The sequence below is a fragment of the Camelus dromedarius genome, chromosome X (assembly GCF_036321535.1).
Source record: "Camelus dromedarius isolate mCamDro1 chromosome X, mCamDro1.pat, whole genome shotgun sequence".
Classification (NCBI taxonomy): Eukaryota; Metazoa; Chordata; class Mammalia; order Artiodactyla; family Camelidae; genus Camelus; species Camelus dromedarius.
Genome location: NC_087472.1, coordinates 96,204,893 through 96,222,939, shown reverse-complemented (window position 1 = coordinate 96,222,939; position 18,047 = coordinate 96,204,893). Strand labels below are relative to the sequence as shown.

The following is an 18,047-nucleotide window of genomic DNA, read 5'->3' as shown; positions in this document are numbered from 1 at the left end:
TAGAAGACAGGTTCTCAGACACAAGCATTCATTCCAAGAGAGAGAGATTTGGGAGATGGGAGAGGAGAGAGAGGAGAGAGAGGGGAGAGGAGAGAGAGGGGAGAGGACAGAGGTCTCAGACACAAGCATCATTCCGAGAGCGAGAGCGAGAGCGAGAGAGAGAGAGAGAGAGAGAGAGTTCTTCGGGCGTGGGGAGAGGGTAGAACAGAGAGGAGAGAGAGAGAGGAGAGATATTCTGAGACACAAGCATTTATTCCAAGAGAGAGATATTGAGGAGAGGAGAGGGGGGAGAGGGGAGAGGGGAGGGGAGAGGAGTGAGGATCTCAGATACAAGCTTTCATTCCAAGGGAGAGAGATTGGGGAGAGGGGAGAGAGGAGAGATGAGAGGAGAGAGGATAGAAGAGTGAGGAGAGAGGAGAGAGAGGTTCTCAGACACAAGCATTCATTCCAAGAGAGAGACATTGGGGAGAGAGGAGGATCTCAGACAGAAGCATTCATTTCATAGGTAGAGACTGGGGAGAGTGGAGTGTGGAGAGAGGAGAGAGGATCTCAAACACATGAATTTATTCGAAGAGAGAGAGAGAGGGGAGAGGGGAGAGTGGAGAGAGGAGTGAGGGGAGAGGAGAGAGAGGATGAGAGGATTAGAGGAAAGAGGAGAGATATTCTGAGACACAAGCATTTATTCCAAGAGAGAGATATTGGGGAGAGGAGAGAGGATCTCAGACACAAGTATTCATTCCAAGAGGGAGAGAATGGGCAGAGGGGACAGGAGAGAGGATAGAGAAGACAGGAGAAAGGGGAGAGGGGAGAGGAGAGAGAGGGGAGAGGACAGAGGTCTCAGACACAAGCATTCATTTCGAGAGGGGAGAGAGGAGAGGACAGAGGAGAGAGGAGACAGGTTCTCAGACACAAGCATTGATTCCTAGAGAGAGACATTCTGTAGAGGAGACAGGAGACAGGAGAAAAGTTCTCAGAGACAAGCACCGTTCCAAGAGAGAGATTGGGGAGAGGGGAGAGGTTAGGAGAGAGAGGAGAGTGGAGTGTGGTGTGAGGAGAGAGGGGAGAGGGAAGAGTTTCTCAGACACAAGCATTCATTCCGAGAGAGGGAGAGAGAGAGAGAGGGAGAGAGGGAGAGAGGGAGAGAGGGAGAGAGGGAGAGAGGGAGAGAGGGAGAGAGGGAGAGAGGGACTGGGGAGAGGGGAGAGGAGTTGTTGGAGATTGGAGAGTAGACAGGAGACAGGTTCTTAGACACAGGCATTCATTCCGAGAGAGAGAGAGACTGGGGAGAGGGGAGAGGAGTTGTTGGAGATTGGAGAGTAGACAGGAGACAGGTTCTTAGACACAAGCATTCATTCCAAGATAGAGAGATTCGAGAGAGGGGAGAGAGGACACAGGTCTCAGACACAAGCATCATTCCGAGAGCGAGAGAGCGAGAGAGAGAGACAGAGTTCTTCGGGCGTGGGGAGAGGGTAGAACAGAGAGGAGAGAGAGAGAGGAGAGATATTCTGAGACACAAGCATTTATTCCAAGAGAGAGATATTGAGGAGAGGGGGGAGAGGGGAGAGGAGAGAGAAGACAGGAGACAGGGGAGAGGGGAGGGGAGAGGAGTGAGGATCTCAGATACAAGCTTTCATTCCAAGGGAGAGAGATTGGGGAGAGTGGAGAGTGAAGAGTAAAGAGTGGAGAGAGGAGTGAGGGGACAGGGGAAAGGGGAGAAAGGATTTGAGGAGAGAGGAGAGATATTCTCAGACACAAGAATTCATTCAGAGAGAGAGTTTTGGGAGAGGAGAGTGGAGAGTGGAGTGACGGGAGAGGGGGAGAGGAGACAGGAGACAGGTTCTCAGACACAAGCATTGAATCCAAGAGAGAGATATTGAGGAGAGGATCTCAGACAGAAGCATTCATTCCATAGGGAGAGATTGGGGAGAGTGGTGAGTGGAGAGTGGAGAGAGGAGAGAGGTTCCCAAACACATGAATTTATTCGAAGAGGGAGAGATTGGGGAGAGCGGAGACGGGAGAGAGGAGAGGGGAGAGATATTCTGAGACACAAGCATTCATTCCAAGAGAGAGAGATTGGGCAGAGTGGAGAGGGGAAAGGAGACAGGTTCACAGATACAAGCATTCATTCCAAGAGGGAGAGTTTGGGGAAATGGTAGTCAGGAGTGATGAGTGAAGGGAGAGGGGAGACGGGAGAGAGACGTTCTCAGATAGAAGCATTCATTCCAAGAGAGAGAGATTGGGGAGAGAGGAGAGAGGAGTGAGGGGAGAGGGGATAGGAGACAGGAGACAGGTTCTCAGATACAAGCATTGATCCAAGAGAGAGATTGGTGAGAGGGTGAGGGGAGAGGAGTGAGGAGAGAGGGGAGAGGAGAGACGTTCTCAGACACAAGCATTCATTCCAAGAGAGAGATATTGGGGACAGGAGAGAGGATAGAAGACAGAGGAGAGTGGAGTGAGGAGAGAGGAGGGAGAGGTTCTCAGACACAAGCATTCATTCCAAGAGGGAGAGAATGGGCAGAGGGGACAGGAGAGAGGAGAGAGAAGACAGGAGACAGGGGAGAGGGGAGAGGAGAGAGAGGGGAGAGGAGAGAGGTCTCAGACACAAGAATTCATTTCAAGAGAGAGAGATTGGGCAGAGGGGAGAGTGGAGAGAGGAGTGACGGGAGAGAGGATGAGAGGATTAGTGGAGAGAGGAGAGATATTCTGAGACACAAGTATTTATTCCAAGAGTGAGATATTGGGGAGAGGAGAGAGGATAGAAGACAGAGGAGAGTGGAGTGAGGAGAGAGGAGAGAGAGGTTCTCAGACACAAGCATTCATTCCAAGAGAGAGAGATTTGGGAGATGGGAGAGGAGAGAGGAGACAGGAGAGGAGAGAGGAGAGAGAGGGGAGAGGACAGAGGTCTCAGACACAAGAATTCATTTCGAGAGGGGAGAGAAGAGAGGACAGAGGAGAGAGGAGACAGGTTCTCAGACACAAGCATTGATTGCTAGAGAGAGACATTCTGGAGAGGAGACAAGAAAGAAGTTCTCAGACACAAGCATTCATTCAAAGAGAGAGAGATTGTGGAGAGTTAAGAGTGGAGAGAGGGGAGAGGAGTGACGGGAGGGAGGAGAGAGAGAGAGAGAGAAGAGAGAGAGAGAGAGACCTTCAGGCGTGGGGAGAGGGTAGAACAGAGAGGAGAGAGAGAGAGGAGAGATATTCTGAGACACAAGCATTTATTCCAAGAGAGAGATATTGAGGAGAGGGGGGAGAGGGGAGAGGAGAGAGAAGACAGGAGACAGGGGAGAGGGGAGGGGAGAGGAGTGAGGATCTCAGATACAAGCTTTCATTCCAAGGGAGAGAGATTGGGGAGAGGGGAGAGGAGAGAGAGGGGAGAGGAGAGAGGTCTCAGACACAAGAATTCATTTCAAGAGAGAGAGCTTGGGCAGAGGGGAGAGTGGAGAGAGGAGTGAGGGGAGAGAGGATGAGAGGATTAGTGGAGAGAGGAGAGAGGAGAGATATTCTGAGACACAAGTATTTATTCCAAGAGTGAGATATTGGGGAGAGGAGAGAGGATAGAAGACAGAGGAGAGTGGAGTGAGGAGAGAGGAGAGAGAGGTTCTCAGACATAAGCATTGATTCCAAGAGAGACAGATTCCGGAGAGGGGAAGGGGAGATAGAAGACAGGTTCTCAGACACAAGCATTCATTCCAAGAGAGAGAGATTTGGGAGATGGGAGAGGAGAGAGAGGGGAGAGGACAGAGGTCTCAGACACAAGCATCATTCCGAGAGCGAGAGCGAGAGCGAGAGAGAGAGAGAGAGAGAGAGAGTTCTTCGGGCGTGGGGAGAGGGTAGAACAGAGAGGAGAGAGAGAGAGGAGAGATATTCTGAGACACAAGCATTTATTCCAAGAGAGAGATATTGAGGAGAGGAGAGGGGGGAGAGGGGAGGGGAGAGGAGTGAGGATCTCAGATACAAGCTTTCATTCCAAGGGAGAGAGATTGGGGAGAGGGGAGAGAGGAGTGAGGAGTGAGCAGTGAGCAGTGATATACTGTGACACAAGTATTCATTCCAAGAGAGAGAGATTTGGGAGAGGGGAGAGGGGAGAGATGAGAGGAGAGAGGATAGAAGAGTGAGGAGAGAGGAGAGAGAGGTTCTCAGACACAAGCATTCATTCCAAGAGGCAGAGACTGGGGAGAGAGGAGAGAGGAGAGATATTCTGAGACACAAGCATTCATTCCAAGAGAGAGATATTGGGGAGAGTGGAGTGATGGGAGAGTGGACTGACGGGAGAGGAGAGAGGAGAGAGAGGTTCTCAGACACAAGCATTCATTCCAAGAGAGAGATATTGGGGAGAGAGGAGGATCTCAGACAGAAGCATTCATTTCATAGGTAGAGACTGGGGAGAGTGGAGTGTGGAGAGAGGAGAGAGGATCTCAAACACATGAATTTATTCGAAGAGAGAGAGAGAGGGGAGAGGGGAGAGTGGAGAGAGGAGTGAGGGGAGAGGAGAGAGAGGATGAGAGGATTAGAGGAAAGAGGAGAGATATTCTGAGACACAAGCATTTATTCCAAGAGAGAGATATTGAGGAGGGGGGAGGGGGGAGAGGAGTGAGGAGAGAGGAGAGATAGTCTGAGACACAAGCATTTATTCCAAGAGAGAAATATTGGGGAGAGAAGAAAGGATCTCAGACACAAGTATTCATTCCAAGAGAGAGAGTTCTGGCAGAGTGGAGAGGGGAAAGGAGATAGGTTCTCAGACACAAGCATTCATTCCAAGAGGCAGAGACTGGGGAGAGAGCAGACTGGAGAGGGGAGAGATGGGGAGGTTCTCAGACACAAGCATCATTCGGAGAGAGAGAGCTTTGGTAGAGGGGAGATGAGAGAGTAGAGAGGAGTGAGGAGTGAGGGCATATGGAGACAGGAGAGAGGAGAGATATTCTGAGACACAAGCATTCATTCCAAGAGAGAGAGATTCAGGAGAGGGGAGAGGAGAGGAGGGAGGAGACAGGTTCTCAGACACAAGCATTGAATACAAGAGTGAGAGAATCAGGAGAGGGTAAAGGGGAGAAAATAGAGCAGAGAACAGAGAGGAGAGAGAGCTTCTCAGACACAAGCATTGAGTCCAAGATAGGGAGATTGGGGAGACGAGACAGGAGACAGGACAGAGAGATTCTGAGACACAAGCATTCATTCCAAGAGAGAGAAATTCGGGAGAGGAGAGAGGGGAGAGGTTCTCAGACAAAAGCATTCATCCAAGAGACAGAAATTGGGCAGAGGAGAGAGGAGAGAGAAGACAGGAGACAGGGGAGAGGGGAGTGGAGAGAGAGGGGAGAGGAGTGAGGATCTCAGATACAAGCGTTCATTCCAAGAGAGAGAGATTTGGGAGATGGGAGAGGAGAGAGAGGGGAGAGGAGAGAGGTCTCAGACACAAGAATTCATTTCAAGAGAGAGAGATTGGGCAGAGGGGAGAGGGGAGAGAGGACAGGACAGAGGAGAGAGGAGACAGGTTCTCAGACACAAGCATTCATTCCAAGAGAGAGAGATTGGGGAGAGTGAAGAGAGGGGAGAGGGGAGACAGGGGAGAGGAGAGAGGAGAGAGGAGACAGAGGTTTTCAGACACAAGAATTCATTGCAAAAGAGAGAGATTGGGCAGTGGGGAGAGAGGAGACAGGAGAGGGGTGAGGGGAGAGGGGAGGGGAGAGGAGTAAGGATCTCAGGTACAAGCGTTCATTCCAAGGGAGAGAGATTGGGGAGAGGGGAGAGGGGAGTGAGGAGTGAGCAGTGATATACTGTGATACAAGTATTCATTCCAAGAGAGGGAGATTTGGGAGAGGGGAGAGATGAAAGGAGAGAGGATAGAAGACAGAGGAGAGTGGAGTGAGGAGAGAGGAGAGAGAGGTTCTCAGACACAAGCATTCATTCCAAGAGAAACAGAGTCCGGAGAGGGGAAGGGGAGATGGAAGACAGGTTCTCAGACACAAGCATTGATTCCAAAAGAGAGAGGATCAGGAGGGGGAGAGGGGAGAAGAGAGAGGAGAGAGGAGAGATATTCTGAGACACAAGCATTCATTCCAAGAGAGAGAGATTCAGAAGAGGGGAGAGGAGAGAGGAGACAGGTTCTCAGACACAAGCATTCATTCCAAGATAGAGAGATTCGGGAGAGGAGAGAGGGGAGAGGTTCTCAGACAAAAGCATTCATCCAAGAGACAGAAATTGGGCAGAGGAGAGAGGAGAGAGAAGACAGGAGACAGGGGAGAGGGGAGAGGAGAGAGAGGGGAGAGGACAGAGGTCTCAGACACAAGAATTCATTTCAAGAGAGAGAGATTGGGCAGAGGGGAGAGGGGAGAGAGGAGAGGACAGAGGACAGAGGGGAGAGGGGAGAGAGGAGGGGAGAGAGGAGAGGAGAGAGGAGACAGGTTCTCAGACACAAGCTTTGATTCCTAGAGAGAGAAATTCTGGAGAGGAGACAGGAGACAGGAGAGAAGTTCTCAGACACAAGCATTCATTCAAAGAGAGAGAGATTGTGGAGAGTTAAGAGTGGAGAGAGGGGCGAGGGGAGAGGATTGAGGGGAGAGGGGAGGCAGGAGAGAGGAGAGAGGAGACAAAGGTTCTCAGACACAAGAATTCATTGCAAGAGAGAGAGATTGGGGAGTGGGGAGAGAGAAGAGATATTCTGAGACACAAGCATTCATTCCAAGAGAGAGAGATTGGGCAGAGTGGAGAGGGGAAAGGAGACAGGTTCACAGATACAAGCATTCATTGGGGAAATGGTAGTCAGGAGTGATGAGTGAAGGGAGAGGGGAGACGGGAGAGAGACGTTCTCAGACAGAAGCATTCATTCCAAGAGAGAGAGATTGGGTAGAGAGGAGAGAGGAGTGAGGGGATAGGAGACAGGAGACAGGTTCTCAGATACAAGCATTGATCCAAGAGAGCGAGAATCAGGAGAGGGGAAAGGGTAAAAGAGAGAGGAGAGAGCAGAGAGGAGAGAGAGCTTCTCAGACACAAGCATTCATTCCAACAGAGAAAGATTGTCAGACAGAAGCATTCATTCCATAGGGAGAGATTGGGGAGAGTGGTGAGTGGAGAGAGGAGAGAGGTTCTCAAACACATGAATTTATTCGAAGAGGGAGAGATTTGGGAGATGGGAGAGGAGAGAGAGGGGAGAGGAGAGAGGTCTCAGACACAAGAATTCATTTCAAGAGAGAGAGACATTGGGCAGAGGGGAGAGGGGAGCGTGGAGAGAGGACTGAGGGGAGAGCGGAGAGGGGAGAGAGGATGAGAGGATTAGAGGAGAGAGGAGAGATATTCTGAGACACAAGCATTTATTCCAAGAGAGAGATATTGGGGACAGGAGAGAGGATAGAAGACAGAGGAGAGTGGAGTGAGGAGAGAGGAGAGAGAGGTTCTCAGACACAAGCATTCATTCCAAGAGAGAGAGATTAGACAGAGGGGAGAGGGGATAGAGGGGAGAGTTTCTCAGACAGAAGCATCATCCCGAGAGAGTGAAACTGGGAAGAAGGGAGAGGAGACAAGTTCTGAGACACAAGCATTCATTCCAGAGAGAGAGATTCAGGAAAGGAGAGAGGGGAGAGAGGGGAGATTTTCTCAGACACAAGCATTGATTCCGAGAGAGAGAGATTTAGGAGAGGGGAGAGGGGAGGTGGGAGAGGAGGGAGGAGACAGGGGAGAGGAGACAGGAGAGAGTGGTTCTCAGACACAAGCATTCATTCCAAGAGTGAGAGATTCAGGAGAGGGGAGAGGGGAGAGGAGAGTAGTTTTCTGACACAAGAATTCATTCCAAGAGAGAGAGACTGGGGAGACGAGAGAGGACAGTGGAGAGAGGAGTGAGGGGAGAGGGGAGAGGAGAGAGGAGAGATATTCTGAGACACAAGCATTCATTCCAAGAGAGAGAGATTTAGGAGAGGGCAGAGGAGAGAGGTTCTAAGACACAAGCATTGATTCCAAGAGAGAGAGACCAGGTGAGGGGAGGGGGGAGAGGGGAGAGGAGACAGGAGAGAGAGGTTCTCAGACACAAGCATTCATTCCAAGAGAGAGAGATTCAGGAAAGGGGATAGGAGAGAATATAGAGGTTCTGAGACACAAGCATTTATTCCGAGGGAGAGAGAGAGAGACAGACAGGTGCAGGGAGAGGAGGTTCGCAGATTCATGCATTCACGCAGGGAAGGAGAGAGAAGAAAGCAGAGGAGGTCCTGGTTACAGGGCATCACTCCTTCTGTGAGAGGCAGGGAGGGGGAGAGAGGGACTCAGACACAAGCCACCATTCCTAGCTTGTCACAGTGAGAGGTTCTCAGACAGAAGGATGCATACTGAGGGAGGAGGGAGGGAGAGAGTCCGAGAGAGGGACTGTAGAGGCTTCCCTGGGCAGCAGAAGCAAACCCAGGGTCGCAGAGTTTCTGAGAGTACAGAGTACCTACGTGTTCTGTCTCTACTGCAGTCCAGAGTTCCAGAATCCCCTGGAGAGAAACTTACATACATGCCTGTGTGCTGGAAAAGATCCGTCAGCCCTTACATGTAGTTTTACTTAGAAGCCCGCCCCTCAGGCTGCAACTCTGGAGAGCAGCTCAGGGGCCGCGTCCCGGGGCTGTCCCCCGTTACTGTACGCTGGCCTGGCAGCTGATGGAGAACGATTTGCCCGTTGGTTGCTGGCCTGTGGGACTCCTGAGCATAAGCCCCACTGGCCACCAGATCCACGTGATTTAGAGGTATCTTCTGAGTGGCAGTCACAAAAATCAGGCTGCCGACAGACAGTACAAGATCCTTTCTGGAAGTTACGAGCCAGTGGACGTGAGGCAGAGAGCGCGCAAAGATGGCAGCCAGCCGTCTACGGCCCTGCACAGCAACCTGCAGGCTCTTACAAGCGTGTTCAATCCGATTGCTGCCGTGTAGGCTGCTGCTTTAACATAAGCAAATCTTTCACAATGGGGTATGATTCAGCTTTAAAAAGTAGTGAAATTCTGACACATGCTACAATTTTATTGAATCTTGAAGACGTTATAGTAGGTGAAAGAAGCCATACAGAAAAGGACAAGTACTGTACGATTCTCCTGCGCTGAGGCGCCTAGAACAGTCAGATTCACAGAGACAGCAAGTGAAGGGGGGATTCCCGAGGACTGGCTGGGGGAGCACGTAAGTGTGAAGTTACTAGTTCAGAGGTATAGAGTTTTAATATGGACGGATAAAAAGCTCTGGAAGTGGATGGGGATGATGGCTGCACAACGATGTGAATGTCTGTAATACCAGCGAACTGTACACTTAATGGTTAAAATGGTAAATTTTGTCTATTTTAGTACAGTTTGAGAGAATTAGCATTGGACCTCATCACATAAATCTGTTTTCTCTTAAAAAGAAAAAAGCATCAAAGTTTTGTGTTTTCTTTTTAAAGTAATGTCATATATCAGATGGCAAATGACAGGTCCACTAGACTGATTGGGGCCATGGGAGTTCGTGGTCCAGAACGAATCAAAAATTTGCACCTGACTTATGGTCATTCTCTCCTGTTGCTCCAGGACAGGGTCTGTGTTCATGAGATAAAAAACAGAATAGATCCAGTTTCACTTCAGATAGGAAATGATTCTGGTCTCAGAGTCAGTGAAGGAATATGGTGGCAGATCATTGAAAACATTTTTTTTAAAAACAGCGTATGTGGTTTGGGTACTAATGTTTAAAATAGAATGTTGTTTTTGTTTGCAATGTCTGAATTCCCGGAGCACACACAAAGTGTCACTAGGAAGTCAGCATCCCCGATCTTGGTTTCTTGACCCTCAGCATTTTGGAAATAAACAGAATTGCCTCAGACATAGCAACAAAGCTTCAAAATTTATCTCCTTTAGAACCCCTCCCTTGAGACAGCCTGTCTTTCAGAGACACCTCCTCAAAGAGAAGTAATACCAATACGGTTGGGAAGGCTTCTGTTTGCGGCTCTGACTAGGTTAGGGGCTCTCTTCTGAGTATGAGTCACAACTATTTATAAGAATAAAGCAGGTAGATTTCCTGTCAAGATGGCGAAGTGGCAGGACCATGAGCTCGCCTCTCCTTGTGACTACAACAAAACCACAACTGACTGCTAAACAGCCATCGAAAAGACTGGAACCTAGCAAAAAAGATCTTCAACTGGAAACATAAAGAGGGAACCACAGCAGGACGGGAGGAAGGGCGTGCTCACATTATAATCGGGCCCCATACTCCCCGGCTGGGCCACCCACGCGCTGAATAGTTAAGTGGCAGAGGCCCTCCCACAGGAGTGAGCGCTGAGCCCCACGTCAGGCTCCCCAGCCCAGGATTCCAGCACCAGGAGGAGGAGACCCCAGGACATCTGGTTTTGAAGGCCAGAGGGGCTTAACTCTGGGAGCCCCCGGGGACTGGGGCAAACAGAGACTTCACCGTCTTGAGAAGTACACACAGAATTTCATGTGCGCCAGGTCCAAGGGCAGAGGCAGTGATTTCATAGGAACCTGGGCCAGACCTGCCTGCTGGATTTGGAAGGTCTCCTGTGGACGTGGGAGACGGCTGTAGCTCACCCATAGGACATAAAAGGTGGTGGTGGACATGCCGGGAGTGTTCATCTGCAATGGGCTTTCCTGGATGCTGAAATCTTGATTGGACCATTAGCACCAAGACCCAGCCCCACCCAACAGCCTGTAGGGAAGCCTCAGACCAAACAACATGCAGGGTGGAAACACGGCTCCACCTATCAGCAGACTTCCTAAGCCACAAAGGCCTCTGGACACAGTCCTACCCACCAGAGGTCCAGCACCAAGCTTCACCCAGCAATGGGCAGGCTCCTCCTGCCAGGAAACCTGCATAAGCCTCTAGTCCAGCCTCACCCACCAGGGGCAGATACTCGAAATAAGGAAACAACTATCCCAAAGCCTGTGGAAGGAATTCACAAACACACAGAAAGATAGATGGTATGAGGAGGCAAAGGAATATCTCCCAGGCCAAGCCACAAGATAAACTCCCAGAAGAAATGTGATGAGGAGGTAGGTAATTTATCTGAGAAAGAGTTTGGAGTAATGATGGTGAAGATGTTCAGAGAACTCAAGAGGAGTACAGATGCAGAGAGTCAAGTTTTTAGCGAAGAGTTGGAAAATACAAAGAATTCCCAGAGTTGAAGAATAAAATCACTGAAATGAGTAACACACTAGAAGGAATCAAGAACAGACTGAGGCAGAAGAACGAATCAGTGAGCTAGAAGACAGATTGGTGGAAATCACTACTGCAGAACAGAAAAAAAAAGAATGAAAAGAAATGAGGACCATTTAAGAGAACTCTGGAACATTATTATAGGGGTCCCAGAAAGAGAAGAGAGAGAGAAAGGACCTGAGAAAATTTTTGAAGAGATAACCAAAAACTTCCCTAACTTGGGAAAGGAAACAGTCACCCACGTCCAGGAAGGGCAGACAGTTCCACACAGCATCAACCCAAAGAGGAACACACCAAGGCACATAGTCATCAAACTGACAACAATTAAGGATAAGGAGAAAACATTAAAATTAGCAAGAGAAAAGCAACAAATAACATACAAAGGAACTCCCATAAGGTTATCAGCTCATTTTTCAGCAGAAACTCTACAGGCCAGAATGGAGTGGCATGGATATATTTAAAGTGATGCAAGGGGGAAACTTACAACCAAGAATACTCTATCCAGCAAGGCTCTCGCTCAGACCTGATGGAGAAATCAAAAGCTTTACAACAAATGTTAAAGGAACTTCCAGACCATAAGAAATGAGAACAAAAAGAAGGAAGAGAAAAAAAGACCTACAAAGATTGCTTTGGCTGTTCGGGGTCTTTTGTGGTTCCTTACACATTTTGGAATTGTTTGTTCTAGTTCTGTGAGGAATGTCGCAAGTATTTTGATGGTGGTTGTGTTGGATCTGTGGATTGCTTTGGCTAGTGTGGCCATTTTGACAGTGTTGATTCTTCCAATCCAAGAGCACAAGAAATCTTTCCATTTCTTTGTGTCATTTCGGTTTTCTAAGTATAGGTAACCTCCTTGGTTAGGTTTATTTCTAGGTATTTTGTTGGTTTTGATGTAATGGAAATTTTTATGCCAGTTATAAAATTCTGGTTTTTCAAGTGAAAAAAAGTAAATGAAGGGCTGCAAATGGCAACGAATCCTTTCTTATGGTGAGCTGTATTCCATTACATATATGTATGCTGCATCTGCATTATCTTTTCAACTATCGATGTGCACTTAGGATGCTTCTATATTTTGACAATTATAAATAATGTTACTGTTAATAACAAGGTGTATGTATCTTTTTGAATTAATTTTTATTTTGTGGTTGGCTTTATTCCTTTGATAACTATGTAAATTCAAAAAGCTAAAGCTCTAAACGTTCTTAGAAACAATGAACAGTACATATATGTAAATTAAAAAATATATGTGGAGTGAAAAAAAATGAGCTATCAAGCCATGAAAGACATGGAAGAACCTTAAAAGACCTATTACTAAATGAAAGAAGCCAGTCTGAAAAGGCTACAAACTGTACGATTCCAACCAAATGACATCCTGGAAAAGGCACAGCTACAGAAACATAAAAAGATCGTGGTTTCCAGGGGTTTGGGGAGAGGGAGGGAGGGCGGGATGAACAGATGGAGCACTAAGGGATTTTCACGGCAATGAAATTATTCTGTATGATACTACAGTGGTGGCTACATGTCATTATGCATTTGTCAAAACACATAGAATGTGCAACATCAGGAGTGAACCCTAACGTGAACTATGGACTTTGATTGAAAATAATGTGTCCATGTTGGTTCGTTGATTGTACCAAATATGTCACACTGACAGGGCTATGTGTGAACTCTGTATTTTCTGCTCAATTCTGCTGTAAACCTGAAACTGCTCTAAAAAAAAAAAATAGTCTATCAAATATGAAAAAAAAAACCCAAAACAATTAACAAAATGGCAATAAGAACATATGTATTGATAATTACCTTAAACGTAAATGGATTAAATGTTCCAACCAAAAGACATAGACTGGCTGAATGGATACAAAAAGACCCCTATGTATACTGTCTTCAAGAGACCCACCTCAGAGCTAAAGACACATGCAGGCTCAAAGTAAGGGGATGGAAAAAGATACTCCATGAAACCAAAAGAAAGCTGGAGTAGCAATATTTATATTAGACAAAATAGATCTTAAAACTGTTACAAGAGACAAAGAACACTATAAGGCTTAAGGGATCAATCCAGGAAGAGGATATGCCAATTATAAATACATATGCAGCCGACATAGGAGTACTGTGATATATAAGGCAATTAATTGTTAACAGACATAAAAGGAGAAATCGACAATAACACAATAATAGTGGGGGAACTTAACACCCCACTTACATCAATGGACAGATCATCCAGGCAGAAAGTCAATAAGGAAATAGAGGCCCTAAATAACACATTAGACCAGATGGACTTAATTGGTATCTATAGAGCATTCCCTCTGAAAGCAACAGAATACACATTCTTCACCAGTGCACATGGAACATGGAATCAACCACATGCTGGCCCACAAAGCTAGCCTCAGTAAATTTAAGAAAATTGAAATCGTACCAAGCATTTTTCCGACCACAACTCTATATAAGGTTAGAGAGCAACTACAAGAAAAAACTGCAAAAACTGCAAACCCATGGAGGCTACACAATATGCTACTGCACAACCAATGGATCAAAGAGGGAATCAAAAAATACTTAGAGACAAATGAAAATGAAAACACAACCACCCAAAACCTCTGGGACGCAGCAAAGGCAGTTCTCAGAGGGAAGTTTATAGCGATACAAGTTGACCTCAGGAAACAAGAAGAATCTCAAGTAAACAGCCTAACCTTCCACCTAAAGCAGCCGGAGACAGAAGAACAAACCAACCCCAGAGTTAATAGAAGAAAAGAAATCATACAGATTAGAGCAGAAATAAATGAAATAGAGACTAAAAGATACAGTAGAAAAGATCAGTCTAACTAAAAGTTAGTTCTTTGAAAAGATCAACAAAATTGATAAACCTTTAGTCAGACCCATCAAGAAAAAAAGGGAGAGGGCCCAAATTAACAAAATCAGAAATGAAAAAGGAGAAACAAACTCCTATGAGGCCACAGCAATGTATTTTTTGAACCAGCTCTTGGAGTAATGGAAAGAGAAGCAACAATAAACAAATGGGATCTAATTAAAGTTAAAAGCTTTTGCACAGCTAAGGATACCATCAACAAAATGAAAAGACAACCTACAGATTAGGAGAAAATGTTTGCAAATGACATGACCAACAAGGGACTTACTTCCAAAATATACAAACAGCTCATACACCTTTATATCAAAAAACAAGCAACCCAATTAAAAATGGGCAGAAGGCCTAAATAGATATCTCTCCAAAGAAGACAGATGGCCAACAAGCACATTAAGAGATGCTCAACATAACTGTTAGAGAAATGCAAATCAAAACTACAATGAGATATCACCTCACACCAGCCAGAGTGGCCATTATTAAAATGTCTACAAACGATAAATAATGGAGAGAGAGTGGAGAAAAAGGAATCCTACACTGTTAGTGGGAATGTAAATTTGAGCAGCCACTATGGAGGACAGTATGGAGGTTCCTTAAAAAACTAAAAATAGACTTACCCTCTGATCCAGCAATCCCACTCCTGGGCATATACCTGGCGAAAAATATAATTCAAAAAGACATACACACTCTAGTGTTCATAGCGGTACTATTTACATTAGCCAAGACTTGGAAACAACCCAAATGTCCATCGACAGATGACTGGACAAAGAAGTTGTGGTGTGTGTGCGTGTGTGTGTATGTATGTGTATATATATATATATATACATACACACAATGGAATACTACTTTGTCATAAAAAAGAATAAAATAATGCCATTTGCAGCAACATGGATGGACCTGGAGATCATCATTCTAAGTGAAGTAAGCCAGAAAGAGAAGGAAAAATGCCATATGATGACTTATGTGGAATCTAAAAAAAATGACATAAATGAACTCCTTATTATTTATAACTTAGTTGACTGATTTCTTGAATGTTAAGCACATTTGACTGCCCTTTATGATTGGATTACTGCATTCTGTTGATTCTTATTTTGTGGTTGGCTTTATTCCTTTGATAACTATGTAGCTTTTAAAAGTTAAAGCTCTAAACTGTTCTTAAAAACAATGAACAGTACATATATGTAAATTTTAAAACTAATGTGCAGTATATTGTAAAAACAACAACAAAAGAATCAAGCAGATACTTAATCAAGTAAGAGAGGTAGATGATGAGACTGAAAATTAACATATTGGGCTCTGACAATCCACAAACCAGACTGAATAAATGGGAACAGAAAATCTTACAGCCACTGCAAATTAGATTGCGTGCTTCAGATTCTCAGAAGCAGTCATGGTAGCCAGCTGCCAGCACAGTCCCACCCCCTGGTATGCACAGCCTTGGGTAGGGGCCTTCCACAATACACCACGAGTAGTCTGTGTGACCAATGGAACATGGCAGAAGTGATGCTTTGGCACTTCTGATGGGAGGTCATAAAAGACTACAGCTTGCTTTCTTGGGCTCTCTCCCCCACCTCACTCGCTCTGGAGGAAGCCAGCTGCTATGTTGTTAGGACACTTGGGCAGCCTTGTGGAAAGACCCACGGAGTGTGGAAATGAGGCATCCAGTCAACAGCCAGTGTGGAGGAGGCTCGTGCAGCCCCCCATGAATGCCGTTCCAGCTGCCATCTTGATCGCCACCTTCCTAAGAAGACACTGTGTCCCAACCATCAAGCTAAGCTGCCTTCTGACCCTCAGATACTGTGTGAGATAATAAATGTTTGTTTTTAAGGCACTAAGCTTTGGGGTTATTTGTCACACACTAATAATGAATACAGCCCTGGACACGATGATTTCTGCTTCCTTAGGGAGAAAGTCGACGGTTCCTGTCCTGAATCTAGAAGACCTGGCCTCATGTGCCGTTTTGGCCACGGCCTTTGTCACAAAGCCTTAGAGGAGGGATTTGGGCCGACCCCCATTTCTGCACAACGTCACAGCCTGACCACAGAGGAATGAAGCTAAGTGCCAGTGTCCTGGGGCCACTCCTGTCATGAAGGATACAGTGCTGGCCTGGAGAAACAGGCGTGGTTCCAGCCTCCATCCCACTACCTCCAAACTCCTATGAGACCACGGGAAAGGTTTATAATTTTCCTAGACCTTTTCTTCTTTATAACACAGCTCTAATACTACCCTCTTCTGTGGTTAAAATGGGTAGACATCAAAGGACTTTGGGGGAAATAAAAGTTTAACCTGCTATCCAACTTCTAGACAGGAACCTCATCACCGTGTCGTCACCACCACCACCTTCCACCCAGAGACAGAGTGGAAGGCTTCGGATTTTCTATCATAGTTCTTGATATCAAACATGAGGTCACGGGGGGAGACTCAGACTATACCACGAGCACCAAACACAAACATTCCTGGGGCCAGGTGGGCAGCACAGGGGTGTCAAGTCAGAGGCGGTGGCGGCAAGGAAGAGTGGGGAATGGATACTGTCAACTAGAGGGTTCATGCCCTCCCTAAAAGAAAATTTTTAAACTCCGGTGAGAGCCAAGCAAAGCACGTCTGCCTACTAAATTTGATCCACTAAACACTAAGTTGTAACCAAGCCCTGTCCAACACCATAAGCAATGAAAGGCTCAGGGTATTTACTGCTATCAGTGTAGAAATGCAGCTATCTATAGATGTCATACAGATCAATATAGACATGGAAGATTTATGCCTCACCATATCCTTCACAGATGCCGGAAGGTTCTGTGAATAGGTCTTCATCACACATCCACTCATTTCATCTAGAAATATTTATGGAGTACCTACTATAAGCTACATGCTAAACCTGTTGTACCAAATTTTGTACCTTTCCAAGTTTGGGTTATTTGTATCTGTACTGTATTGGCAGCTAATACAGATCCTCTATTTTAAGAAATGAGTTCCAGTCCCAAATCCACAAATAAAGAATTATTATAATAATAGCATATTCATGAAAAGCAAATTACTTATCTTGGCGTTTAACATCCTTGTAACTATTCCTGTACTTTTAATGTCAACAGAAAAAAAAAAGTTAACGTTTAAGTCTGGCTGATATGGTAAATTAATGTTAATAACAGTTTTGACACTAATAGCAAGTTTTAAAAAGAAAAACCTCCAGTCTCTTAGCTGGGTTTCATTTCTTAAAAATCACCTCAGCTCACTGTCACCGGATTCCCCTAGAACAATTCCAGCTACGATTTCACCTTCACTGGGAGCCTGAAACGACTCGAGTCTGTCAGGTTGTCCCTGCCTTTGCTCACTGGAGGTGGGGAAAACACCTACCCCCTTGAGGTCCCATACCAGGGCGTCTCAGCAGAGATGTACTTCTGAATCCCTGTAAACAAATGAACGCCTACATCATATCATTAAAAACCACTAACTGTTTTCCTCAGAGCCTGAAAATCAGTTGTGAAAATGTGAACTATTTAAGGTACACACCAGATTAATGAGAAATTTCAGACTGTGCTTTATCTTCACATCCTTCCTGAGTACCGTGCACATACAGGGATGTTAATAAATGTCCCATGAATCAAATTGATCTGAGCTGAAACCCAAGGGAAATGGAAAGGAACCCAACCCTTTGCTTCTCCACTCTTGTGAGCTCTTTCTAGAAGTCATCGAGGGCTCAAGCAGCCCCCTGCAAACCCTCCACCCCTCTCAGACTTAGCCAACAGGACATGGTTGGACTACGACTGCCACCTCTATCATCACTTAGAGGATGCTAGTTTGAGCAAAGTATCTCTTCTAACTTCTCAAACATTATTCTTTTTCTATTACTAATTGAGTGTTTTACGTTTGGATAATCCTATAATGAACCAGCTCAAATGAGCAGAGAGGCAGCAGTGACAACGCATCAATAAAATAATTAAGTCGAAGTGGATTTGGTCGGAGACTTCTCATGTCACAATAGGATATCTAGGCTACTTAAAATCAGGGAAATCAAGTGGAATCATTCCTTTCTGTTCTAAAAGGAAAGTTAGCT

General features: G+C 46.0%; 1 protein-coding gene across 3 annotated transcripts in view; it reads right to left on the bottom strand.

Annotated features, from left to right (window-relative positions):
* The window catches only part of PCYT1B (phosphate cytidylyltransferase 1B, choline), a 143,766-nt gene that overhangs the window by 34,489 nt on the left and 91,230 nt on the right, over positions 1 to 18,047 (bottom strand). The window lies entirely within an intron of this gene.